Consider the following 27,645-nt stretch of genomic DNA (forward strand, 5'->3'; position numbering starts at 1 on the left):
TAAAAAAAGCACTGGGACACATATAAGAATAAATCCCCCCACACTCCCCAGCTCCCAGCCATTTTCAGTTCAAGGATTTCTTGAGCAGGATGTGGTTTCTATACATTGTCCAATGTTCCCTTGAACCCATCTTGACTTCCAGCACATACAATGCTTTTTGGCAGGGAGCTCTACTGTGCAGCTCCATCAATTGTACAGAGAACCACCTCCTTCCAGCTCCTCTGGAGACAAAAGGGGTTTCTAGCTTCTTGTATCACTTTTTTCTCTTTAAAATGACATGGTATGTGCAGTTTCAAGCACTGCTCTGATAGATCAAGTAGTCCTACTCTCATCTTGATTTCCCTCAAGACCCAGGAAAATTATTTTGGAAACAGGATCAATACCTCGCAGCAGAATTTACTAACTGAACACTGGATTAGGGTAAAGTAAACTCTCCCTGGATCTAAGGAAATGAACAAATGGATCTGCCAGGTGTACAACTGCTCAACTCCTCGCTGTTCCTGGTCCCCTCCCTGCATCCACAGCCTCAACAGAGAGGCCAACCTACCAGCACTTCACACCAGTGAGCAGCACCAAGGAGGGACACTGCCAAACACTGCCCATGGGCACAGCCCCAGAGGCCAAACCCTGCTCCTCAGGGCAAAAAAAAAGGAAAATGAAAAGAAATGAGAAGTGCCAAACCCAATTGTCATCATCTCGTTATTTACGGAGAGGTCTTTCAATTGCAGAAACGTCTGCTTGAATCCAGTCCCAAAGCTAAGAGTTTGGTTTTTTTTTTTTAACAGCTGCACAGGTGGGTATGCTCATATAATGCTTTTTGCGCTGTCAACCTCAAAAAATAACTTAAGGCACAAATTACAGTGGTTTTCTATTGCAAATGTCCATTTTTTTCTCCCCACACAGGATATTGGTAAGACAGAAGGGCATATGAAGAGAACTGCCTTCACAGCTCACTCACACAAAAATGCCACAGATTAATCTCCAGCTTCTATATTAAGCAAACAGGAAAGGTTAGAAGCAAAACCAGCCAGTGCTGGAAGTTTATAGATGATGCCAGAATTTTGGTCTTTGGGTGCTACTTCTCTCACTTCTGAGCCCTCCTGCTGGTGAAACAAGATCAGCTTTTCAATAAAAAACAGCTGGCTAAAGCTAAACCAAGTCATGGCAAATCATATTCACACTACCAACATCATTATAAAGGAGAAAAATAAAATCTATCTCTCCAATATCAGCATCTGGAGATTTTCCTTAAAACTACTGTGTTTAAGAGTATTATGGGTAAAGTACCAACGCTGGATAAAGTCACCTTTCTACCAAGGGAGGGCAACAGCAAAGGCCACAGTGATGTCAATTTGTGGCTTCTGACCTTTAGTTTCCTGCTTCTGGAAAATGAAAGGGAGTCATGTAGAAACACAGACTATAACAGGTCACCTTGTTTTGTAGCAGATATTCAATGCCAGAGGTCTTGCACTAGACTTTCAATGTTTTTACAAGTAGGTGCTTCACACAAACGAGCCTTGTAACTGGATCTCACCGTGTTCTAACCTATTATGAAACTGCCCATAAGGAAAACAACTGACATGAATAAAACCAGGCAAGGCTTTCCTACTTGTGTTGGAGGTAATCAGCCTTTTAGAAAAGACGAGCTATCTCAGGGACACATTTTAATAAGCAGAGGAACCCTGTGGCCTGCAGAAGCCAGGGATCAGGCTGGACATCACAGTGGTCTCCTTGGCCTTTCAGCCTGATGCCATTCATTGACCAATCCCCTCCTCATAGCCATGGGAGATGGGCTCCTGGGCAGCTGTAGAACACAGAAAACCCTAGATAAATTCGGGAAGAGCAGCTTACATGCTCAGAGCCCAGCTGATCCTTGTGGAGATTCATGGCAGAGCTGTGAATGAGATACAACAGGCAAGCTTCCCCGAAACCCTAAAATCAATACTTAGGAGAACAAACAGCTACTTCCAGAAGATACTTCAAAGCAGCCATCAAGGAAATTACACATTAAAAATCTATGAAGCTGGTAATTAATTTCACAGGTAACAAATACTGTAAAGGCCACCATCTGTGCATCCAGCTCCTGAGCATTGTGCAGCTGCGTGTTGGACAAGTGTTCCTGGAAAACAATGTCCTTGCTGCCTGACCTGCTCAGATAACCTGTGCACTCTTAGCAGCCCATGCCTATCTGCAGAGTAAACTCAGCAGTGGCCTCAGAAACAAAGCAGACTGCTGAATAAAACAGCAAGGCACAAAGGGTGAATTTGTCCAAGCACACCGCTGCTTTTATTTTATCTGCACAAAGACAATTCTGTTCTCTGAGAGCAAAAATGGCTCCTGCCCCCAGTGCTGCCAGGGCTTTTTGAAGTTATTGCTCTGGGTCTCCAGCCATCTATCTTATCTGTGCACGTTTCAGTAACCTTTACTTCTGCTGAATAATTCAACAAAGCAAAGATTCGCTATTGGCAATTTCTAATCTAAAGGAAAAAATCCTAAAGCTTGCATTTGGTTTATTAAAACTCCCAGAGGGAGAAAAAAAAATAATTTATCTCTCCTCTTTGACCTTATTTGGGACTTTGCTTTGGGAACTGGCAGGAGGAAACCCAAAGCTGTCCAAAGTTTTGATTATGGGGGAAACAACTGACAAAATTGCACGCCTAAGGGTTAAGACAACAGTGAAAAATAAGAGTTGGTGACATTGCTGATGACAATCCACTCTGAAAGCCCTGGAAGGATGGCAAGGACTGCATGGACAAAGAGAGCCCAGGTCTGAAAGGACACCACGGACTTCAAGGAAAAGATAATTAAATTTCGTGCATAGCTGTAAACTCAACCAAAATGGAGCTCTGTTTTCAATCCTGCCTGGAGGCCAGGCCAGGCTTCAGTGTGCTGAAAGAACCTGAGCAGCTCATGGCTCTGATCTCACCCACCAAAGACAGCTTGGCCGGTTGTTTGCCATCATCATTTTCCTTTCCAGTATCTAAAATTATGAATCTGCTGCTTCAGGTCTATCAGGAGAACACCACGAGGCAGGATGGCACCACAGCCCTCCAAAACCACACAGCATCGATCTTCCCTCGGCTGCAGCCTGGCATGAAACTGCACTGACATCATGCAACCTGGAGCTTCACAGAGAGAATAAAATTTAAAACAGAAGCTGTAATAGGATACGTTTCCATTTGCTGCATCCCTCTGCATTTAATATAGGGGATATTATCCTCCTATCCTACGGCAAACTCGCTAGGCTGGGGCTTTTTTTTCATTCTTGATCTTCATCCATCGAGCAAAATGCCATCAGTGATGACAGTACAGCTCTTGGTAAAGGAATGATGTGTTAGCTTGTGCTCCCTCTGCTGCTCCTGCTGCAGCACAGCAAAGCACAGCTGGATCCGACCTAAAGATCCCTGGAGCTTCTGCCCATTGCTTCAGTCCATCCCACGATTTTTTCTGCACTTTTCTTTATTTAAAAGGGGGAGATTTTAAAACAGAGCACTGAAGTACACCAATGTGTAGGGTTTTAAACAAAGTGATCTCTGAGATGACAGATCCGGGTGGGACTCGAAGCCCTTTGGGATCCCAAAATCCTCGTGGCCCTGCTGCACAGGCTCGAGGTATCTCCTCCCAGGGGGATGCAGAGCCAAGGGTGCATGAAGGACCAGCACTCACAAAGCCTTCACCCTCCCCAGGCTGTGCCCTGCCAGGGTGGCACATTCCTAATGTGGCAGGGCAGCCCAACCCTCTGCCTTTGCCAAGGACGTGGTCCCTGCAGGGCCACAGCACCTTAGGGACAGCGGGGAGGGAAGAACGAGCATGAAGCTTCAGACAAAGGGAACCATAAAACTGACTGTGTCCATTAAAATATGAAGATTACAGGTTACAAAAGTGTAAGAAGAGAAACATTTCTCCAGAATTACAGCTCTCTGAACCCAGGTACAAAGAAAGCCTTTGAGGAGACGGTATAGTCATTGATGGATAAGCATGTCCTTGGTTTTTACAGCTTGAACACCACCAATTAAAACAAGTGGTACTAACTAATCACCACCAGCATCACTCAGACTCACAGGAAGACTAAGATCAGTAACTTTTTTTCCCCTTCACTCCTAGCATTTTCTCTAAAAGTAGCCAATTGTGTCAACTGCCATAAAGAAATTAATTTTAGGAGAAACACTGAGAAGGAAACAGGAAGCATGTCCCCGATGCAGAAAGGCTGTGCAAGCATACATACACACAATCATTTGCTTGAAAACTCACATCCTGACTGTCTTGGCAACTTCAACAATATAAATAGCGCAACTCTAGTATTTCTACTCATATATTTTTGCTTGGTGTAGGGAAAATACTTCCCTCAGTAGCTAGAATTTTAGGATTCCAGGTTGGATAACCTTCCTTTTTTTCTGTGTTTGTTTGGATTTTTTTAAAAAGTAACTCTAACTCACAATTCTGACTCATAACTCATGAGTTACTGTGATGATGGAGAAGGCAGGAGAAGACCTGTTCATGCTGCAAGGGAGTGGAGCGTGACAACCAATCCTACTGCCACTGTCACACCATGAGCCTTACTCAAGCAGAAGCATCCAAAAAGCCATAAAAATAGTCAAAGTTACAGAGCGAAGCCAGCCAACAGCAAGGAGCATCCTCTGCAATTAGTGCACGTTAAAACAGGCAGGAAGAAACTGATATGCAAACTATCCACAATAAAATGTGAAATTTGCTTTATCCATCTTCCCTTCCTGGAGAGAAACTGTGCTGACAGGAAAGGCTGGAGGTTGTGCCTGAAGTTTCCTAATCTCCCACTTTAAACTGGATGCTGAGCCCTTGCACTGACCCGGTGATGCTTTATATTTTTAAAATGGAAGTGCATATAAATAATTTCGTTAGAAATCTATTTGGCGGACAAAAACAAGGGAAGGAAGCCTATCATTTACTGGCCATAACTTTAAAAAAGAGAGGGTGTGTGAATATATGCTTCTTTGATAAATCTTCCTCCCAAGTATACACCCATATCAGCATTTCCTCCTCCTGCCGGTTTCAGAACAAAAATGTGCAGTCTAAGTGAACTTCTATTTTATGCCACAAAAACCTATCATTCAGTGGTTAACAAAGACCACTCGGAATTTGTTTTTCTAAAAGACAGCTAACCAATCCCTGTAATTCAAAGAGACTTTTTCTCATCAAAGCACCACAGGAACACCGAGGAAACATTTCAGAGCTCAGCATCCAAGATGTGGGCATTATGTGCGACACAAAAGTATTCTGGAGGACTTGAGGCTCTGGTATGACACTGTATGATTCAACTTCTTGGCACACTCCCCTTCTGCCATCATCTGAAAACCATCTGAGATAACCTCTAAAGAAGATCTGGGCAACGGTCTCCCCTTCCTTTCTCCCTAGAGAGAACTGTAATCTGCTCTTTGATTTCTTTTATAAAGCAGGACTACAAAGGAGCAGCAAGGGAAAAAAAAAAAAGGCTGTTTGAAAACAAGGCAGCCAGACATCCAGCGAGAGCTTCTCATCCAGGCTTGAGGGAATCTCACAGCTGGCTGCTGCCACATCTCCCTGCAGATAGCTGTGGCTTCCGTCTGCTTTTGCCATCACCTCCATCTCCTGGCTTGGACAATAGCAACAGGTGCAACAACACCAACACACGAACGGGACAGCCCATGGGATGGACGTGTTTTCTGCTGCAAGGGTTTAAGTGACAGCACAGAAGAAAGTGCCTGATGGATATCGCAGCCACAGGATGACGTGTGGCCTCCCCGCACAACAATCCATGCAGATTTTTGACCGTGGTATTTGGCAAATGCAGCCAAAATATCACACTCAGGGCTTGACAGTGAGCACAGGAAAAATAGTTGGGGTGTAGGACCAGGCTGTTCCAGGCTGCCAAACACAAACACAGACTTCAGCTGTTCTGTTTTCACACCCCAGGGTAACCACCCACCTCTGAGTAAAATGTCACCTGTTGTCCCCACTCTTCCCCACAGAAGCATCTCTGACAGAAAGACCAGACAGAACAACAGCTGGGGAGGACCCACAGCCTTTCACCTTAAGGTTACCACCTGGAGACACCAAACGTCAGTATCAGATCACTGGAAACCACCCCCTCTGACACATGGAGACAGGGGTCAGCCACAGCACGCCAGTCCTTAAATTCTGGGAGGCATCACAGCTTACAAGGAGCTCTTTTGTACATGAGAGAAGAGCAGAAGATAATGTGTGTTTGCATATTTTCCATAATTCAGTTGGCTAGTTTCTTTAGGTCGTTTGTTGCCTCTCTCCATCATCCCTGATGTGGACACAGCAGGAACATCTGCAACCCAGGTGGTGAGGGCTGAGAGTCGAGAGAAGGGCTGGAAACACAAATATGAACTCATGCTTTGCAATTAAAAAGACAGATGATACCAACTTCACTCCTATATGAAAAGAACTGGTTATTACCAAAAAATTTTTTCCTGTCAATCTGAATTTATTACTTCATATTTACTTTTGAACTATCGTATTTCCAAAGGATATCTCACAAAAAAACCTTGCCAAATATTTTCTGTCTTGAATTCTTCAAAGAACACATTTCAGTGCTTTCCAAACTACGGCCCCTCCTTAAAAAAAGCGGCCCAGGCAGAAGGAGCAGAAGTGCCAAAAGCACAGAGTGGCCCAAAGAGAGGAAATGCCCTTAAAAATGAAGACACAATACTCTGGGATCTAGAGGGGGACAGGACTGGCACAACCATGAAAAGGACAGTAATTTATCATATTTTTGATAATGGAGCATCAGATGGAATAGCGCGGCAGGGCCCTGACCTCTCATTCCAAGCATACATCTTAACTTGGCGAGAGGAATTTGTGTCCGGTTGTATTGTCCCGCTGACGGAGCTCAGCTTCACATAGGAGCTCTCCGCCTTTTTGGCAGCCGCGAGCAAGTCATCCTGATTTGTCATTTTCCTTAAGTGTGCTGTCAGCAAACAAAAACAAGCCAAAAGCCCAAGTGTCAGACTCTGTGGAGTAACGTGTGCTCATGGAGGAGCGCTGGGAAGCTGGCTCTGCTCAGACCACCACACCTCACTCCGGCCTTTCCAGGACTTAAAGGGGATTTCCCCTGGAAATAGGGACAGACTTTTAGCAGGGCCCATTGTGACAGGACAAGGGGCACTGGGTTTAAACTAAATTAGGGTAGATTTAGATGAGGCATAAGGAGGAAGTTTCTCATGATGAAGAGGGTGAGGCAGTGGTACAGGTTGCCCAGAGAGGTAGAAATATTCCATCCCTGGGAATATTCAAGGCCAGGTTGTACAGGGCTTTGAGGAACCTGATGTACTGGAAGGTGTCCCTGTACATCATGAGTTGGCAAGATGACCTTCAAAAGGCCTTTCAAATTCAAACCATTCTGTGATTTTCTATGAGATCGTTTTGTGGGAATGGCTGAACTCCTCTTTAACCCCACCAGGCCTATTTTACACTTAAGAGCATCTATAACTCTCCCAGGAGCCCATTTATACCTGTTATTGACTTCATAACCCAAGCTTTGTTGTTTTTTGTTAGTTTTTTGTTTGTTTGTTTTTTCTTTTTGAAGAATAAGTAGCAGTTCTGGCAAGCCTTTAGCTGCCTTTCACTGTAGTTCTCCTCAATCACCTATTTCCAGTAAAGCCACATTTCTGGCTGGGCACAGCTCACCCAGGCATCCAGCTGGCAGCAGCTAACTAGGAGAGCCCTCAGTGATGCCAGGGTGACAGGAGTTAACTCCTGTGGCCAGACCTCTTTTTGTGAACAATCTGTCACAAGACTGCCTCTTCCCCACTGAGCTGCTTAAAATAACTTTTCTCAATTTATATGGGGAGGCCCAGCAAAGATTAAATGACTTCAAAAGAAACTAATACTGGCAGATGAAAGGAAATAATCTTATGGATACGTGAAGGAACTAGCTGTTTCTTTGATTACTGCAGGGAAGGAGGTCCCTAGCTCCATCACTTCATTAACATCTGAGATTTAACAGTGTCTAAAGGCCTCCAAAGCCTATTCACACCCATCCCACAACAAACCCAGTGGTAAATGACAACCCCCCCCAGGAGGAAGGCACATGCCTTTCAGAACCCAAGATGCAAACAATATCCACAGGATCCAAACACTCCGTCTTCTACCATTTATATTTTATTTATCATCCTTCCAAATCCCAGCTGCAAAGCTGAAGAGAGAGAGATGTGATTTCTCATCAGAGGAAGCAGTAAAACCTGCAAGAAGGAGCTGTAAAATAATGTCCTACATACCTGTGTGGAAAACCCCTGGGATACCACATAAACTAGGATTGGCTGGTATTTTTCATTTAGCTAAATATGAGTTTTCCTGATCAATCTTAGTTGTACCCTTTTGTTTTACCATCCCAAATTCATTCCTGCCTCCAAATTCTTTCCCCCTGGGGAAAGGTTATAAACTTAATCCTGGAGTTTGCTTCACACATCATTTGCAGCTTGTCAATGGGCTTTTGAATGTCACTGTGTGCAGAATAACATTAGCTGGGGGAAGGGTCTAGAGAGTTTATTTTGTTAATGGAAAGAAGAATGATACAACTAAAAACAAGTTTTGTGTTTTGTTTTGTTACTTTTAATCAAGTTAATAAACATTTTAGTATTTTTTTCCCCCTACAATATAAGTGATATAAACTTTTCTGGTCCGCTCTTAGTCAATTCTTCTGTTACTACTTTCTACCTGGGGGACAGAATAAAAAGCCATTTGTTAAATTCTAGATTTTTCTCCATTTCTGACTCAGTTACACAGTAGGTTTTACTTCAGAACAAACTACCTCATGGCTCAGTTCAAAACTGACACATTTGCAATTCGGTCTGCAAATACAATCTGCTATGGTAGGGGAAAAAAACCTTCCTCAGAGCTTTAGTTCTCAGGATGTTGCCACCTGGTAGCAGTTGCCTGATATCCCTGACCACAGGCAAATTACTAGCTGGGCTTAAGAAACAAATTCTTACCTAAATTGCCTGCTAGTTACATGATTTGGGGATTTTTGTTTTTAATTTGTCATGTCTGAGAGCATTTGTGTGCCTTAACAGTTTGCACTGTTAAGAAACCTCCTCAGGAGCAAACTTTTCTCCACAAACATTGACTGCTTAAAGCTGTAATTTCTCCTAACATCACACACATTTCCTATCAAACAAACGAGAATTTTTCTGGCACTCTCTCAGGAAACACCTTCCTTTAGGGGGAGTTAAAAAAAAAAAAAACAACAGAAGTTATCTTAATGCCCTTGCTCCATGTAATAATTTAAGGAAGCGCACATCACATCACACAGACCAAAACCAGAGCAAGTGGCATTTGATAAAGCATGAGGGGCTGGATTACAGTGATTTGCTAAACATCAGGCTTGCTTGAGCCTTCAGGCTGACTCCTGCTCTTGGGACCACAAGGAGCTGCTCAATTTATGGGAATTCTTCAGTGGGATTTGCCCAATCCTCTCTGCCCTCAGTGCTCCCAGGCTGGGTACCAGGCTGAGGGATACAGGGACACCACCGGGGGCCACCTCCAAGGCTGATGGGCAGGGGGAACAGGGCATCCCTCGCCCCCAGACAGCCCTGCCCTGCACCAGGAAGGAGCTGTAAGCCACACAAAGAATGCAAGCTTGATCTGAAACCCCATTAAAACAGATCCTCTGGCTGTCATCGTTCCCTCCCCCAAAGCTGTGGCATTGCTAAAGATTACACATGCAAGTTCTTGTCTTTTATTCCCCCAAGCAAGGCCAAATTACCCAGTAATTGGTATTTTCAGTTCATTGCTGGATAAGGGAAGATCCAAGTTATGGGGAGGAGAGGGTATGGAAGCAGTACCACTGTGCGTGTCGGCAGCAGCACCCACCTCATCTCCCAGATAATTCAAGGACAGAGACACTGACTAGGAGGCTTTTTATCCACTTGGGGAATGCAGCACCCACCAAGGAGAGTGTGTGAGACACACCACAGACCAAAAACCCTGCAGAGTGCAAGCAGCCAGGCTGCTCCTCTCCGGATGCGGCCGCGTCAATCACAGGAAGCAGCTGCGACGCAGGCAGCTCTTTGACAAAGCAGCCCCACTCTTGCCTGCTGGCCTGTGCCAATTTTAGACTGGTTTACCTTCACAGGAATAATGAGACATGAGGATTGTGCTGGGCAAGACCTAAAAGCCGCTTTGATTTGTAAGGAAAGCCGCAGTGGCCATCGCTCACAAAGCACAGCCGGGCCTGCCATCCTGAGCGCCTTTGGCACTGCCATGGCCAGACCTGCAGCATCCACCCAAAACACACAATACTGCAGACTGCTCTGCACTACTGCATGCCTTCTGAAAGGCAATTTACCCATCTAAGCCTGTCTGCGAAGGAAATTGGAGCAAGACACGGTTTGTTAGCTTTCCCTTGTCCGTATGTGAGAAAATATATTTCCCACGGAATAAGTGCGTGTGTGGTTAAAGACGAGCTCTGCAACCACTGCATTAGGACCAAACATGGAATTATGTACAAGCCTGACAGTGATTCATTTCAGTCCTGAAAATGAACAGTATGCAATTAGAGCAACATTGTAGAACGACGAGGTGGCTTTTGCAGCTTGAACAGAAATTCCCCTGCCCATATTGGACCACACTCCACTGGTCCACAAACGCTGGCAGCAAAAAAGTCAGTAGGAATTTAAAATTATTAGGGGCCAGCACTGGAGTGAGACTCAGAAGACTCATTTTGGTGTGCCTGTGTCTTCCCACGCAGCTGCCCATCTTGTCTTGTGAATTATAGGGATTTCTGGACCATAACCTGTGCTGTTTTTCATAGGTGCAAAGATCTATCCCTGCTGGCAAGCCAGCACTGCAAGTTTGCTTCCCAACGATTGCAACAAAGCACAGCCACTCTGTACACAAACAGGCTGTCCCATGCTAAGTGACACTGCCAGGGAGAGTTTGTCTCTTCTTCTTGAAGAGATAACACTAACAACTTAATCCAATTAACACAGCACAAAGCAAGAGTCTGTAATTCCAGGCTGGATGCGCTCTAATGCCTCCTATGGCTTTAGTGAAAGTTTGCACCAGATTAAAGAAAACACTCAACGTTCATTTTCGCTTATCGTGGAGCAAAGCAGCATATAGGAATGCATCAGCCAGCAGAGGCCAAAAGCAGGGATGCTGTCTATCCCTCGTGCATAACATCTTTGCCTGCTTTGAAAGAATGTTATGTTTCTCAATGATATCACTAAATTACTGGCTTGTTTTCCATTTGAAAGATACTGCGGAGCTGCGGTCCTTAAGCAATCACTCTGACCAGCTGCCAAGCCACTTAATCACTTACATGCATTCGAAATAAAAGCTGTCTAACTTACAAGAACTGCATCAGCTCATCCAAATTGCCTATCCCAAACTGCAAGGAGCAATGTGTGCCTTTTTTCTAATAATGCACAGAGGAAAAAGATTGAGAAACTACGAGGAGAGAATCGGCTTGTTCATCACGATCGTGAAATCCTAATTGCAACCAACAGAAATGGGATTTTTACTGACTTCAGAAAAATTACAGTTCTGCAATATCCAACCACACAACCACGAAAAACAAAGTGCCAAGAAACTTGGGAAAACTATTAGTAATAAAAGCTGGAGATAGAGAATAGATATACTTGAGGTCTAGCATAATACAAACAATGGGAGTGATAAATCAGAGATTCCACCCTTTCAGTGTGCAAGAGATTAGAAAAGGGTAGAAATACAAAATACCCAGGATTTCCAAAAAGTCAGAAAGCATGGGGTGGAGAAAGGCCAGCAGTGAGGTCTGGAGCCTGGGGGCTGGCAATGAAAACACTTTCACTTTTTGCAGCAGGACAAAAATGAAGGTGTGACAAATATTTGTAAGTCATGTTAACTAGGAATGTCTAGGAATGACTTTCCACCCCAACTCTCCTGTTGGAATAATTTCACTAAATATGCACAGTGGGTTGGATCAGAAATTTTTTCATTCCACTTCAGCCAAAAGGGCTACAGCTTAAGAAACACACTGGGTAACAGCCACAATGTTATGAAACATCTTGTTATGAAAAAGGCAGTTGCCTGCAGAAATACAAAATCTTCAAGAATTAATTTTTCGCTTTTTGTGCCTTCAGTTCTTTTCAGCTATTACTGTATGTTATGCAGCATCACTGCATCACATTTGTCTATCTACAGCATGGAGCACCACGATTTGTCATCTTAATACATTAGCTCTGGATTCAACGAAAGCAGATTTTCTTCCTGCTTTTTTGCTTGAATGAGTAGCAATAATACACAGCTTTCTCTGAACACTCAAACATCATCTTTTCCTGACCCGATGTTCCTTTTTCAGCCAATTCTCCTCACGACTTTAGAGAGGCACTGAACTGCCAGAAAGGAAGGAGGCAGCTATAGGGGCACTGCAGGCAGGGGGAGTGACCTGAGAGCACGGGTTTGCCAGGACGTGCAGGTTGCTGGCCCTCAAATCAGCTAGAAATGGATAATCTGCCGGACGAGGTGACAGAGATTACAGATCAGACCGATTACAGCTGGAAGCTGCTTCCCAGGACTAATTGATTAAGACACCTCAGGTCTAAGCTGAGGACAGCATTTGATCTGGTGGGTGCTATGGAGAGCCTGTGGGATTCACAGAGCTTTCCTTATGGGATCCAGGTTTGCTCACAGATCTTCCTGCTGGAAGATCCCCAGTAAGGGGTACCTCCATCAGGCAGAAGGCACTTGCTGTCAGAGCCCTCTTCCTGTGGTACCCACACAGTTGCCTTGAGTTTTCAGTGCACCAGGGCCTCCTGACACCTGATCCTTCTCCTTCCTTTGCATCCTTTCATCCCCACCACATCCCAGGCACAGAGAGATCCCCACTCCCACCCGGACTGAGGAGCTCACAAGGCACAGCAACGTCCCAGCACTCACAACAGCCACTTTGTGAAACACAGAACAGTCATTAAAGCTCAGAAGCCCACATTCCTGCTTGATTTTGATGATGCCATGTATGCCTATTAAATCACCCATAAAGCTCTTTAATTCAGCCAAAGCAATTCCCTACCCTCTGCTGCTTGCATTTTTTTTTTTTTTTGCTGTTGCTGGGGTTTTTTGTTTTGTTTTATTTTTTAACCACCATTAAAACCAAGACAATCTGAAATAAATGTTTTTCCACAGCACCATCCTCAAAGCAATTATTCTGCTGCAGAGATGCAGTCAGGAAGAATAACCTCCCCGCGGTCTCTTTGGGAAGGCAGGAACTGAGCGAGGCCCTCGGAAAGCCAATCTTTCAGCTCCCATTCTTCCCACACACATCTCAAATCATCTACTGCATTTCTTCTGCTCATTTGACTTCTAAAGCTCAAGCAAAGCGGGGATTCAGATAAAAGACAGCGCTAGGAAAGAAAAGAGAAACAACTCAGCCACTTCCTATAGTGATCTTTGTGCAGCGCTAACCCCAGGGTTTTTTGGATGCTGGGCAGTGTGGGTCGCTTTGCTTTCAGCCAGCATCAAAAACCATGGACTTTGCCTTGGATTGCTCTTCTGTGCCTTTGCAGAGAACAGATCCAATTCAGAGCAACTCTGTAAATTAAGGGCTGCATGTGCAAAAGGAACCCCAGCTCTCTAAAAAGGGAAATTCAGCTGGTGGGCCTCGCAAGAGTTTAAAAAAATAAAAAAATAAATAAAAATACTTTCACAAGACCAGCTGAGCAATTAATGACAAAAATTATTTTAAAAAAAGACAAAAATAAACAGAGGGAGGTATTGCTTATTAAAGGAGGTAGCACTCCTCAGAGGAACATCAGATACACATCTAAATAAAACAAACAGCTTTTATATGTTTGCACATCTCAATACATATTCACAAGCCCAGTACAGGCAATTCAGAAGAATTAATGAAGCTCTGGCTGTAAGATAAGACTATGAAGATGTATCTAACTTTATTATCATCATCATACTCAGGGAAACCATGTTAAATTGTCTGAAAAATACTGAGAAATATGAAAAAAAAAACACAGTTATTTTTTTGCAAGTCAGAAAAAAAGCTACTATAAGACAGCTCCTGCCTCCTTGCCTTTCCTTTGGCTTTAGAGACTGGAAGGAAAAACCCAGCCATCACCTCTTGTCACCGTGCTCTCCAGGAGCACACAACTAGCAGATCTCATTTCCTCACAGTTTCTTCATTATTTTTGGGTAAGGAAACTATTATTTCTCATTTTTTTCCAGCTTCCAATCAGTTTCCCAGCTCTAAGTGACCTGCATTTACTGAATGAAGAAACTTCTGACACAGCTGACAGGGCTTTTGCTGCCAAAACTTGGTTAAGTGGTGAAAAACAAAAAAAACAAAAAAAACAAAAAAAAAAAAAAAAAAAGAAAAAGAAAAGAAAAAAAGGGAAATGGTTCTGAGATTTTAGGTGGTGGTTTTTCTGTGTGCAGTGGTGAAACCTTCACGACTGAGTCACACAGCCAGCTGTGGGACCCTGAGCAAGGAGAGGCATTTGCTCAGCTGCTCCAAAGGGTATGAACATTTTGGAGCCCAACAGAAAGCCTGGGTGCCAAGGAAAAAGCCTAAAGGAGGGCAGAGAGTCCTGTCTTAGGAAGCAATTAAGGGCCAAACTTTGGGCTCTTTCCATGCTTCCTTTACCTGCACAACCACAAACAAATTTAATTTGCCTTGAAGTTTTTTAATAGACTATGAGGTTAGGCTTTAATCAATTGCAACTTCACCTGAAGTGTGGACTTCTTAAGGGGAAAAAAAAAATATCTACTTTGAATAACAACCTTGTATCCCACACGTGATGCTCAAAACTGACCAAAACCTTCCTGAGGAAAAAGTCGGAAAAACCACTGCAGAGAGGGGAAACTTGGCTGGGGATAGAGCTGCTGGCACCCAGTGAGGGTGGGAAATAATGGCAGAGGTAGAGGGAGGGACGAGAAAGACACGGGATTAATGGGATAAAAGGAGACAAATGACGACTCGAGGTCTTGCGGGCTGTGACCGTTTTGGGAATGAGCACGCACAAGTGAAGGGAGGAGGAGGAGGAGGAGGGAAGAGTCTGGGACATGCTGGCAGAGGCAAGAGGGTCACAATGAGCAGAGGACAGGGTGTGCATTTTCCCCTCTGAGGGGAGGGGGTGAGCAGGCTGGATGAATATCCATGTGTCCACATCCAGGATCCAGGAAGAGGGAATAGACGGACTGGTGTATTTACACCAGCACACCTCAGCATCCAGATTATTTCTAATCACAGAGTACGAGCAAACCAAGTTGTCAGACGAAATTGAAAATATAATTAAAAAAACACCTTTAGTTATTGTTCTTAGCCTGTAGAACTTGCTAGGAAACCTCGGCAAAACACACCTGGATTCCCAGATTTCTTTGGCGTGAGCTGCTCCTCGGCAGTGAGAAGGTCTGAAAGGGCTGACTGAGCACCACAACACACCTGAAGGGACACGACACAACTTCTCCAGCCTCTTTTACAGCAGGCTGTTCCCCACCTAAGGGCAGCCCCTCTCATTCCACTGATATTTCTCTACCACAGCTCACTGAGTCCAAGCACAACACGCATCCACTACCAAGGAGCGGCGGCCCCTCGGCCCGGGACACTGCAGCTACTGTTCCCTCTCTCTGGGCTTTGTTTTCCATCTTCCCTTGTTTTTCCCCAACAAGCCATGGCACAATCCCTGCTCCTGCAGGCCCCCCTCCCCAAACCCCAGCTGTCAATACCCCCTCGCTCCGCTCCTGGATATGCGAGCGCTCCAGAGTCAATCTTCCCATGAAAATCAAGTCAATGACCTGCCCTTCCCTGTTCCTTAAGAACCAGAAAGAAGAAAAAAAAAAAAAAGAGCAAAAAAAGCCATAATTTTTCTTCCCCTCAGTTCTCACGTGTTGTTAGTGTTCACTCAAGTTGTTAGGCAATACAAAATGCATTAATTCCTCCAAAGTGAGTTCCCCATGAAAGATTTAATTGTTGCTGATTAGGCATAGTTTTCTCCTTTGCCACCCCCCTTTTTGGGGGGGTTGGTGAAAAAAGAAGAGCAGAATGCAAAGATATTTTTCACTCAAAGACCACGTTAGCCTTATTATCTAATCAAGTGGAAAGGCCTTCGTCTGTCCTGGCCCTGCCAAAAAAACAAGTGAGGCAATAAAAACCTTTAAGATTTTTCTCTATCCTTTGTTATCCCAAAAGACCCAAGTTTAGTCAATTGCTGTCACATCACTAGAAAGAAAGAGAGGAGGAGAACAGAAAAGAAAGAGAAAAGACACTGCTGTAGCTGTTTTAAAAATAGGGGGGCTTTCTGTAACCCATGAAGAAGCTTGGTACACAAAATTGCACAGTAACTTTCAAAAGATTTGCATTTAAAAGATTGAATACAGGTCGCTTCCCTGTGACCATAGAAACATTAGAAAAGGTGGAAAATTCAGTCTACTGAACTTCAAATGACTTTATTAAAGTGTCACTAATCAGAACCCAAGGACACAAGGTTTTAGTGTTTGGGCTAACAACGTGAATAACCCTCAAAAGTCAAATGACCTTCTAAGAGCATTATGTTTAAAAAAGCCACTTGTCGGCAGCAAGTTAAGTAAGAAAAACTTGATTGCCTTTAAGAAATGAGTAATCCCATGCAGCTCACAAGAACACAACTGAACTATGTCTCTAAAGGCAGGCTCAAATAAGGCAAAAATCTCCAAAGCTCTTAAAAATTATACTATGGGGACAACCAAGTATTTGCATTCATTGGGACAGTATAAGACAAATTTTGAATGAAACATATAAATTATTAATTTGAAGATAATATCCACATGCAATGAAACAGGGATAAGGACAAATTTCTAACAAGCTGTGTTAGGAGATGGTCTTTATCTATACCAACAGCGCCAAGAACTTAAAAAACACTAAAAATAAGTTACATCAACTTAACATCTTCTGTAATTAATCAGAAGGCTACCTATATCACAGCTCAGTTAACATATTCACCTGAGGCACCATCACTTCTATCCAACAGGCATCACGTCCAATTTGGTTCTGTCTCCAGAGTTACACCAAGTGTTCCGTGCCTGAAACTTGTTGTTCCTCCCACTGCAACCCCCTGCAGCTCTGGGCAGCTCTCCTGATTCATGGAGCAAGAATTCCTCTCAGGCATCTTCTTTTTGAGTCTTAACACCTGCATCTTTAATCCTTTTTGCTTATTCAAGTATTTGCTGTGTCTTTTACTTGACCAGTTTAAAAATCCTTTGGGTGTAGGAACCACCTGCTAGAAAAAACCACTAATAATAGGAAAGCATCCTGTAATAGCGATTGAACAGTTTTAGAAGTTAACATTATGCTTCAAAGCCAAGCAGGCAGCTTTCAGAACTGAGTAAGATCATCTAGAAGGCAGCAAAAATTTAGTTTGCTTATTCTGCTGTCTTCATTATGCTTCCAAACAGTGCAGTACAAACATTACCCACACAGACGGTTCTTCTTCAGTAGCAAGGTTATAGTCTTGTTTTGTGTGCTCTTTAACTACACTGAGCAGAAATCAGCACAGTATTTTTAACTGATAGAGTCCCAATCTTTAGCAATCCTTTAGTTAAAAGTAGTTATTTCAAAGTCAAATGGATAGAAAACTTCCTTTAGACATGACCACGAGCAGCAAACCCTGGGGCTCTCTGACCTTTAGTGACCAGGTCCCAGCAAATAGGGCAGATGCAGGGGTTTCAAGCCCTGGTATAGATAAATTCCCCACAGGGTGTGCTCCTAGGTGACTTACCTCTCAAACTACAGGGAAAAAACTGGCAGCATCGATTCCAGACCTGCCAAACACAAGTGTGTAAAGCTGATTAATCTGAGCTCACAGGTGACTAATATTTCCGACACAATTTGGGTGAGCCGTCATGGCACAGGCTGAGTAATCCCCTTAGCGTGACAGAGCCCGGCTGGGACTCATGCCCAGCACTGTGGACCTGCACCAGACATTTATCCTTCCCTACCATGGCCTTTCCCTGCTTCCTTGTTACTTTTCCTGGGCTCTGACACAATGCTGTGAGGAACACATCATCAGGAACACTCAGGAGTTATCTATACATTATCCTTAGGGAGATACACCATCTTTTCCAGCAGCAACCCAAGCTCCAGGGGCAGCCATAAAAATATTTCAAAGATATTTCAGAGGTGCTGATACAATGATGATACACATTTATACCCGTGCCTACAATCTTCCACACTTGATACACCATTTGGATTGAGATGTTTATCCACATAAAAATCATGTCTAAGAAAGTAATCTGTCAACATGAAAACTTCTGTAAGCCTATAAGGAGAGGTAAAATTCCTTCTCTTCTACACATATTTTTAGCTGACACAAGGACACTCATACATGACAGACCCAAATGCAATGCTCTCATAAAGGTTCAGCTCTCACAAATGCTCGAAACAGCTTTTTAGTTTCTTCTTCCACCCAACATGCATGTTCTTACCCTGGCAGGAATGTCCATCAAACCCCAGTGAAGGGAGCAGTTTAATTAAAAAAATAAAATAAGACTCTTAATACATTAATCCAAATGCAGACAATTCCATGCTCTCTGTCTTGCATTATATTTGAGTGGCTGGATTCAGCGTCCATTGCCTTAGAGGCAAAACTTGGGAGGTGCACAAACTTTTAATAAGGTATTATGCCACACTAATAAAGGGAATTGATGCAGTTTTATTATTACTAATTATTGGCATAGCAACTCCTTTTAAAGTTTCATTGTCAGTAATCCTCTACCCTAGCAATTAAGGAAGTCTTAAATATCAAATTAGCTATCATACACAACTTCTCCAGAATTAATCCTCTGTATTACACACAAAACAACTGGTAGTTAAACAAGTGTTAAGTAGCTACAACATAACGAGTAGCTCCAAGCTATTTATTTCTTAAATGTCAGGGAACAAAGGTGAATTTTTTTCAACTGACTCATGCAAGTAATCTCACTGGAGATGAAAGCTCTTTAAACATCATTTTTTTTATTAGATCACTTCTTTCATGGGTTTACTTAATGAATACCCTTAATTTGAAGTATTTGGCAATTAGCCTGGACAAGGACAGTGATTATTACTACCCCTTACCCAACAAGAGCTATTTTTAGTATAAAAAGCCTAGATTAAACAAATGAATAAATAAATAAATATTTTCTCTGAAAGGGTGGTGTTTATCCCATGAAGTCTCCAAGTAGAACAAATAGATACTACAGCAGTTTAATGCTACAAGTGCTAATTCTAAATTCAGACCGAAGTAGGATGCCAGTTATGGGATTAAATTACAGGAATGAAACAACAAAAATACAACATTATCTCTGGAAAAACAATGTACTTGTTATTGCAACTCGAATGTGCCTTTGATTAATGTAGAGAAGCTCCACGGCTCCAAACCCTTGATTTTGTAAGATTTACGGTGTAGGAACAAACCCTTATTCCTGCCACTGAAAAATCAGGCAGAACTTCCAGGAGCAACAAACTATTTCCCTGCTTGCAGTGGAGGCTAGATGTGACACCAAAGGTGGGAGATGTCTGGCCAAGACCAGAAAATGTACAAGAATAAAACAAATGCTGAACTGATTTGGATATTCAGCCAGGCTGAATGGGACTCTGAGCACCCTGGTCTAGTGGAAGGTGGGAGCTGGAACCAGATGGTCTTTAGGGTCCCTTGTGAACCCAAACCATTCTGTGGTTCCAACCCATAAAAATCTTTGGTTGAATACTTGCCTTTGCAGCAGCCAAACACTCGGCTCTATTTTTATTATTTTTTATTGGTTTTTTTGCCCGTGCTCTTTCCGTGTCAGCAGGACAGTCCCACCGTGGTCACTCCAGGCCCTGAGCAGCAGAGTTATGAATGTAGCACACAAAGGGATAACAGCTAATGCACATAATCCCTTGGGTAAGAGAATCGGCCCACTAAAGGAGACCTTTCTGCTCCGCCTGTAAGAAACGGCAGGGATGCCCTGCGCCGCTCGCTTACCAAAGAGATGCCAGGCAAGTTTTGCTGAGAAAAGAACCCTGGTTCTTAAAAAATTGCACTGCTTCAGCAGTAAACTCACAATGAAAAGAGAATTCTCATTTGCATCAGCTTTAAACATCCATGTTCTGGCGCTACAAAGCCTATGGCTGATAAAGTACTCCTTCTCCTTAGCAATAATTGTAGTGAAAATGCAAAGATCTGGCAAGATATTTGCTTCTGAAATACTTCTCTATTACCATGGAGAATTTGGAATATCCACCACTGCACTGGAACAAAATGAAGATAAAGGAGGTTGAATGCTACTATTATTGTCAGGATTTCTTTCTTCTTTTTTTAAAGGCTCTGTGGATTTCAAAGGGGCAAGAATTAATCACAGAAATAAATCAAATACCGCTGCCAGTAACAGAGCAGGAAGAAGTGTTAAACAAAAACAATAAATACAAATGATTACTCAGTCAAACAAATACACACATAGATAATAGTAGTTAATTTGGAAATTAACAGCGGCGTTTAAATCCCATGGGTGCCACAAATGACAGAGAAAACTAGAATAAAATTTCAAGAAAAAAAGAACAGTACCTGTCTTCTACAGTAAAGGTATTTAAATGAATCAGGGCCAGGAGCCCTCCATGCCTGGGGAAAATCCCTTTGCAATCAGCCAAGTGCTCATCCTCAATGACCACTGTGACTGTGGACAACCCTGACTTGTCCTGGAGCTCTGGGATGCAGCTACATTCCTTCATTCCCCTCATTCCTGGAATCCATTATCCACCCAGGCAGCTCTGTAATGAGGGAGCTGTTGCACCCCTAACTAAATCTTCAGAAATCTTTCCTATTTTTTGGCAGGCTTGTTGCAAGGCACAGGTAAAACCCAGCCACTGCAACATTTCTGGCTTCAAAAGAATAGCTACTAAACAAAGAAGTTATGTTACTAAAAATTAAAAGCATGAGTTTCTGTTTGATTAAAAGTTAACTATGAAAAAAGATATAGGGACAGATAGCAGAATTTTATAGACAGAACAAGAATAGATGAAGGCTCAGTATAGAGAAAATGCTAAAGAAAATGGGTAATTGTGTGGCTCCAGTTCCATCAAGGATACAGTATGGTGGCCCTTTCCATTGAGGGCAAGGTCCACCCTTCCCACCCCAGAAGAGGCACACAGGAAAGGAACCAAGTCCTAGGAGACTGTCCAGATGCTCCAAACCTGTTGAATGCTTTCATACCAATGTCCAGTGCAGCCACTTTCAGAAAACAGAGCCACTGCCATCATAAAAAACTAATGAAAACCAGCCTGGAGTAGAATTTACATTCCTCAAAAGACAGTAAATCCTCAAGACAAGAGACCACCAGACCATCCTGTCAGCGTGTCACCATCCCACCAATGTTTTCAAAACCCAGGGGAGCCAGACAAAACCTATCAGCCTGTAACACAAACAGTCCCTCAGAAGTATGGACTTGAAGCCATAAATCTTTCTGACGAGATATTCACACACTGTAAGAGACCTGATTCCATCCTCTGTCGTGACAGAACTAAATTTGAAATACATAGGTGTGCACAAGCTGGAAATTGGGAAACTACCACTGACTGGGCTTAATTAGCTTAGAGGGAAAATGACTTTTAGGGGACTTATTAGATGAGGACATTGATCTGGAAGCTGCTGATGGGCATTGACTGTGTAAACCTACAGTGGCATATTTATAAAGTAGTTCAACATAGGATATATCTTTCAAGACATATAAATTAAAGTCATCCCATTGAAGCTAGCCTGGTGTAACTTTCACCTAAATCTATGCATAACATCTGTTAAATGGATTCAAGACTGCCACTACATTACATAAACTTTGGTACTTATAAAGCTGTGGTGAATCACAGAGCTATATCCTACTATTCTCCTTCACATGACTGGGGGGGAAAGAAAGAAAGAAAGGGAAAAAAACCACAGCAATTTACAAAGTGCTATCAGCTAACATAAGGACAGCTCTCCCCCAAAGGAGCAAAGTTTCCCAAAAATAACTTCTCTCGAGACCCCTGGTTTAAGAGCAGAGAACTGCAATTCATGTTATTGAACAGGAGCAAAAATTGTGGTGTCCCACATACGTGCTGGTATCTCCAAACCCCTGGGTATGGGGCAGGATTCATTCAGGAGGCACATAATTGCACTTTTCAGCAAGATGCAGTCATTGCTGGTGGTAACCAACAACATGGAATTACAAGTGGAATATGATAACCATTGTCAGTTGTGTTGGGCAAGGTCACAATTCCCTTACAGGACAAAGCCCTCATCTCCACAGATGACAAAAACATTTCACATTCCAAAGGGCACGTCTCGAGCCGCCTTACTTTTCACCAAGCACTTAGAAATGTCAAGCCAGAGCAATGTCATTTGGCTTAGAACTGGTAAAAACTTCTCAAATCCCTGGTTTGCAATTCCAGCAGAACAAAATACGGAAAGAAGTGTTGGTAAATCGTTCAATGTAGGTGTTCCTTAACCTAAAATCCACAGATTGTGACAGCTTTTCTCTCCCAAAACCATCAAATGACCTGGAGCATGCATGATTATATTAAGATCTTGATAGCTATCACATGGAAATTAATGTTTCTGGCTACATTTAGTATATTGTGAAATATTTGCCTGTGTTTTTATTGTGCAGAACAACAACAACTCCAACTGTGCCTCTTCTACATTCTTTTATAACCATTTTATATGCTCAGTGGGGGAACAGAAAAAGAATTTTGTTAATCATTAAGCTTTTTCTTTCTAAAAGCAAGCCATGCTGACTGTCCCAATTAATCAATGTCTCTGGAAGTTGCAAAGGAAATTTAATGCACTGTTTCTGTTTCAGAATCCTTTCTTCTAAACACCAGCCCTCTGGTTTTTAAATGAAGAAATACACAGACAGACAGATATTTGCTATAATCATAATAAAATTGATTTTGTAGTGGTGGTGAAAGTTATATTTCAGCCCACTAAAAGCAATTCTTTCATTCCAATACAACTTTCTGAAATGAAAATTAAAAAAGAAAAAAACTAAACTATGAGTAAGCTGAATTTCTTATCAGCATATTGCCACCTAAACTTGATTAAGTATTTATGAACCACTGAATTTCACACGGTCTATTTCGTACCCCTCCATCTGCAGGTGAAGTTGGAGCCTCAGAAAAGTGGACCTGTCACCACCAACCTGCTCTCAAGCATTCCTGAAGGATTTGTGGGTTGGTATTCCCAGCATAAACAGAAACCTGCATCTACTTTGGGATCTACTACTGAAATTTAGCCAAATCCCAAATATAGTGGCTTGCTTTAAGCAAGGCATGTAGGTCCCAGTGTGGACATCAAGCACCTACCCCAAAATAAGTCAGACAACACAGCCAATTTTTGTCTTTTTGAAACTATGCCACAACAGAGAGACTCTAAATTAATACTCAATTATTTTTAACTATACGAGGAAGGAGCAGTGTGTTTGTTTACAAATTATATTCTAGAGTTTGACTTCTCAACCCAGGCTCCCACAAAACTGGTCCCCATTAAGCTGCCCTGTTGCCCACTTCACATCAAAATTTATCCCTGGTTCTTTTCCTTGGAGTACTGTGCTTACACCATTGTCTTCTGTTCCTTTTTACAGAGCTCCAGCCATGTAAAGCACCTAATTATAGACTCCAGAACGTCTTGATTTCCTTATTTCCTTGGCAAGGGCCAAGCTTTTTGTTAGATGTTTAGTGTTTACCCCGTGTCACTTTCAATATAGATTTGAATTTACACAAATAGAAGGTCCTTCTCATGTACTCGGGGCCTTATTTTCTGCTTGGTTATACCAATGTAAATTAAGAGCAATTTAACTAAATAAAATAGAGTTACAGTGAAGGAAAATTAGCATAACTCAGAGGAAAGCCAGTCCACTGTTTAGTAATAATTTCTTTCATTTACTCCAGATTCTCATGCTCATACATCCTTTAGAGAGCCAAAGCTGTAATAACAATGTTATATTTTCACAGAAAAAAAAAAGTAGCATTTTCTTACTCACACAAAAGGGCTTTTTTTTTTTTTTTTTTAAGAAAAGGGAATGTAGCTGGGCTGCATTTATTTTTCTGTTTGTATAGTGGTATCCACAATTAATAATCATAATATTGTGGTGTATTTTTGGAAGAGACTGTTTTGCACATGTGAGACCTCATGACATCAGAAAAGCACATTCAATTTTATGGCACTCAGTCTCAGAAGGAAAAACTGTCTCACTCCATCAGCTTTGGGCAGCTTTAGTGTTGTAAACTCTATTTCCACAGGTGTTTTAAAAACAGATACATGTGGGATGATCAAGGAAGGATGAAGAGTGTCTAGATGACAACAGACCAAAGCAGCCCTTATTTGGATGAAGCTTAGTTACACCATTAGGAGCATGACTTTGCAAATAGGTTTTTAATATCTTAGTTTCTATGCAAAACAAGGGTGATATTTCAACTTAATGACTGCAAATTGAGAAAAGACTTTAAAAATGAAATTTACTTGCCCTAGGGTGAAGTCTCATGCACCATTTTTCTTCCATGCTCACCGGGAAGAACATCTTGCAGATTTCCAGCAACACTACCGCCATCATTTACAAGACAAGAATCTTAAGGCCCTCTAAAGAAATTGCCTCTTTAAGATTTTGCTTTGAATAGATGGAGGAGGAAAAAGGTCTTGCTCCTACCCCCTTCTCCTCAGCCTCGCCCTGATGGATGGTGCTGCTCATGGGTGGAACAGCTCTGACAGACTTGGAACAGCCACCGTGTCTTGTAGCAGTGATTTATTCCTGCAAACAGCTTTAAAGTTCAGACACGACATTTCCAGATAGCGGTGACCAGTTAATTTCTGGAACAATAAATAACAAATGCTAAGAAGAACTGGGCTTTGCTCAGATTAAGAGTCTGTGGGATTTAAGCTATTCCTTAACACATTCCTGTCCTGCGGTGGGCTGGCTTCCTCCTCCAAGCAAACTGGAGGCAGAGCTGAGCACCACCTTCTTGGAGGACAGCACATTATTCATACATGTGTGACTTTTGTATGCACACATATGTACCTGATGTTTATACACAGACACCATAAAGCATGGCAATAAATAAATAACCACAGTGATAAATCACCCAGGGCTCCAGGAGACACAAGGGGGCCACGTAAGAGGAGAGCTGGTTATGAGCAGAGGCAGCCACGTGCTTCCAAGGCTTCTCAGTCCAATTTTTAGGAGCTACTTTCAGCAGTGGATGAGGATTTTTCTATTAGCAGATAAGAACTGAAGGTTGGACAGCATGACATAAATCCCTGAAGATCCATTATTGTTCATTTGTTACAGAAACCTAAAAGGAGGGCTTAGCTCCAGCCTTTGGCGTCCTACCGAGAAGGAGTATTGAATTTACACAACTCCTTTCCTACCCTGTAAAATGTATCAAAATAAACATATCATACAATACAGTTGCCTTCCTCCCCTCTTACCCGTCCCTCACACACAAACTCAAAACAGTGCTGAGGAGAAAGAAAAATAAAAAAAAAAAAGAAAAACCAACACAATAAGAGACACCTTTATCAGCCTCAGCCATCTGTGTTCCTCCAGTCTGATCCAAGCATTTTGGCAGGCGTGTGTGCAGCTTGCTCCTACTCCACATCATCCTGCCCTGCAAGAAGAAGTCCCCTCCCTCTTCCTCCCCTCTCTGCTGGCACAGGTCAGGCAGCACTCTGAGTCTGCTCATTCCAGGACTTGAAATAACAAGGTATTGGTGCATATGTTTAATTAATTACAGTCTCAACACAATCACCTAACCTCATTCAGAGAAGCTTCAACCCCACTTGGTAGCTTGGCCCGAAAAACAAAGAGATGCCAAAATACCTGCACAACTTTCAGTGCTGACCATAAGAATTATCTGGAGTTTAGAAATTCATAGGTAAAGATAAAATAAAACAGGCTAATTCCTCAGAAGTTTGAAGTGCAGGAGTTAAGGGCATTGCCAATGAAAGAAAACAGTGGAAAGAAAATCACCACACCATAAATTAGTTTCCAGACAAACTGACATGACCCTACAGGGGTTAAAAATCTGGATTTCCATTAATTTGTTTGCTGGAATCATAAAGGTTCAGATTCTTTCCTCAAAACAAGTGGGCATAAGGCAACTTTCAAAGGGAATAGAATCATGCTCAGGAAGACAAAAAAGCCATTTAAATACACTCAGAAATGCAGGTCTCAAAAGAATAAGAGTACAATAAACTACTGAGTTGGCCTTCTGCTTCTGAACAGCCTTGTAACAGCAATGTGTCTTCAATACTTCGGGAAGAATGACATTTTGATAGATTAAAAAGAAATGTTGTATTAAAAAGAATAAAGAATGAAAATGGAGAAAGCACCAGGAACCCTGAAGTGTAACATTATAGAAGAAAACCCCTATGGAAAAGTCAAGCTTTAAACACATATACCACAGATGTGCAGCACAGCTCTGGCATCTTATTTATTCCTCTGAAGTGTTTCAGTAGAATTCTCTTAATTTATCAAAAATGATCCAGAAAGGAGCTGACAAGAAAAGCACTCAGCTCAGCTCTCTCTCCTGCTCTCCAAGGAACAATTTATCTCCTAGTACACTCCGAGGGAAATAAAATCACGTATTTCCCCATACATAGGGCCCATGGCAAACACGCCCCTCCAGCTTAAAGAAGTGCTTTTCCTCTCTTAAAATGCATACGTGCCCTGTGGTGTGGACTTGGTTTTTCTGCCTCGCCAAAGGCTTCAGGGTGCTGCACATCAAGTTCTTGTTTTGAAAGCCAATTAGCATGGCTCTGTGTAGTTCAGCTCTATCTAGTGTTGGATGCTACTTAAATTAATTTGGTACAAGTAGGACATAAATTCTGTTCATTGCTTGGAAAGAGGACTACACATCTGGGTGGATGAAACATCATATACATGTTCTTAGAACTGATAGTCTTCTCCTGGTTTATACTGCAGCTACCAAAAGTAAAATGTTTGCCTTAAAACCCAAAGAGGTCTAGGTATGAAGCACTTGTTTAAAACCTTAAGTTAATGGTCTTCTCATTTATATTTTTGACAAAAAAGATCTGAAAAAGGCTTGAGAAGCATTAAAATTCAAACAAACTATCTCCAAAGAAATCCTCGAGGAAAAAAGCTACAATTATTTTATAACCATAACTAACACTCATTAGTGTAACTCATAAGGTTGAAAGTTGTCTTTTATTATTTTCTGCTTCAATAGCAGATGATAAACTTGCATCAACAGCATATCAGAGCAGAGTTATGACCCAGCCCAGAGCAGCTCCACACGTGGCACCTGGCAGAAAGCCCCTGGCAGGACTGCAGACCCTGCTCCCAAAGACAGGACATGCACATGGGTGCTGCTGGTCCAGCTCTGCTCTCCAGGAGAGAGCACAGGCATGAGTCATGATGCTCCATCTGGTGATGGAGACCTCCAAAAACAGCTGCTGTCCTAACCCAGCTAATAAATCCTCTCCTTGTTCCCATCAGCCACAGCCATGCTCCGTACTCTTAAGATGCCCCATAAAAGAGAGATCCAACTAACGGCCTGGAAAGGAGTCAAGAGTTACTTGTAAAACACAAAGCCTCCAGCTCATCAGTTTTATCAGTGCCATTCATACAGAATTTAATAAGAAGTAGATGACATGAGGGCTGGAGCACCTCTTCTGTCAAGACAGGCTGACAGAGCTGGGG

At 42.5% G+C, this 27,645-nt stretch overlaps 1 protein-coding gene across 1 annotated transcript in view; it reads right to left on the bottom strand.

The window, feature by feature from the left end:
* FAT4 (FAT atypical cadherin 4) overlaps positions 1–27,645 on the bottom strand; it is a 123,280-nt gene that overhangs the window by 83,815 nt on the left and 11,820 nt on the right. The gene's annotated exons all lie outside the window — the stretch shown is intronic.

Source organism: Pseudopodoces humilis, chromosome 6 (genome assembly GCF_049639895.1).
Source record: "Pseudopodoces humilis isolate 2021_Gansu_Grassland_sample_001 chromosome 6, ASM4963989v1, whole genome shotgun sequence".
In the NCBI taxonomy this organism is placed as follows: domain Eukaryota; kingdom Metazoa; phylum Chordata; class Aves; order Passeriformes; family Paridae; genus Pseudopodoces; species Pseudopodoces humilis.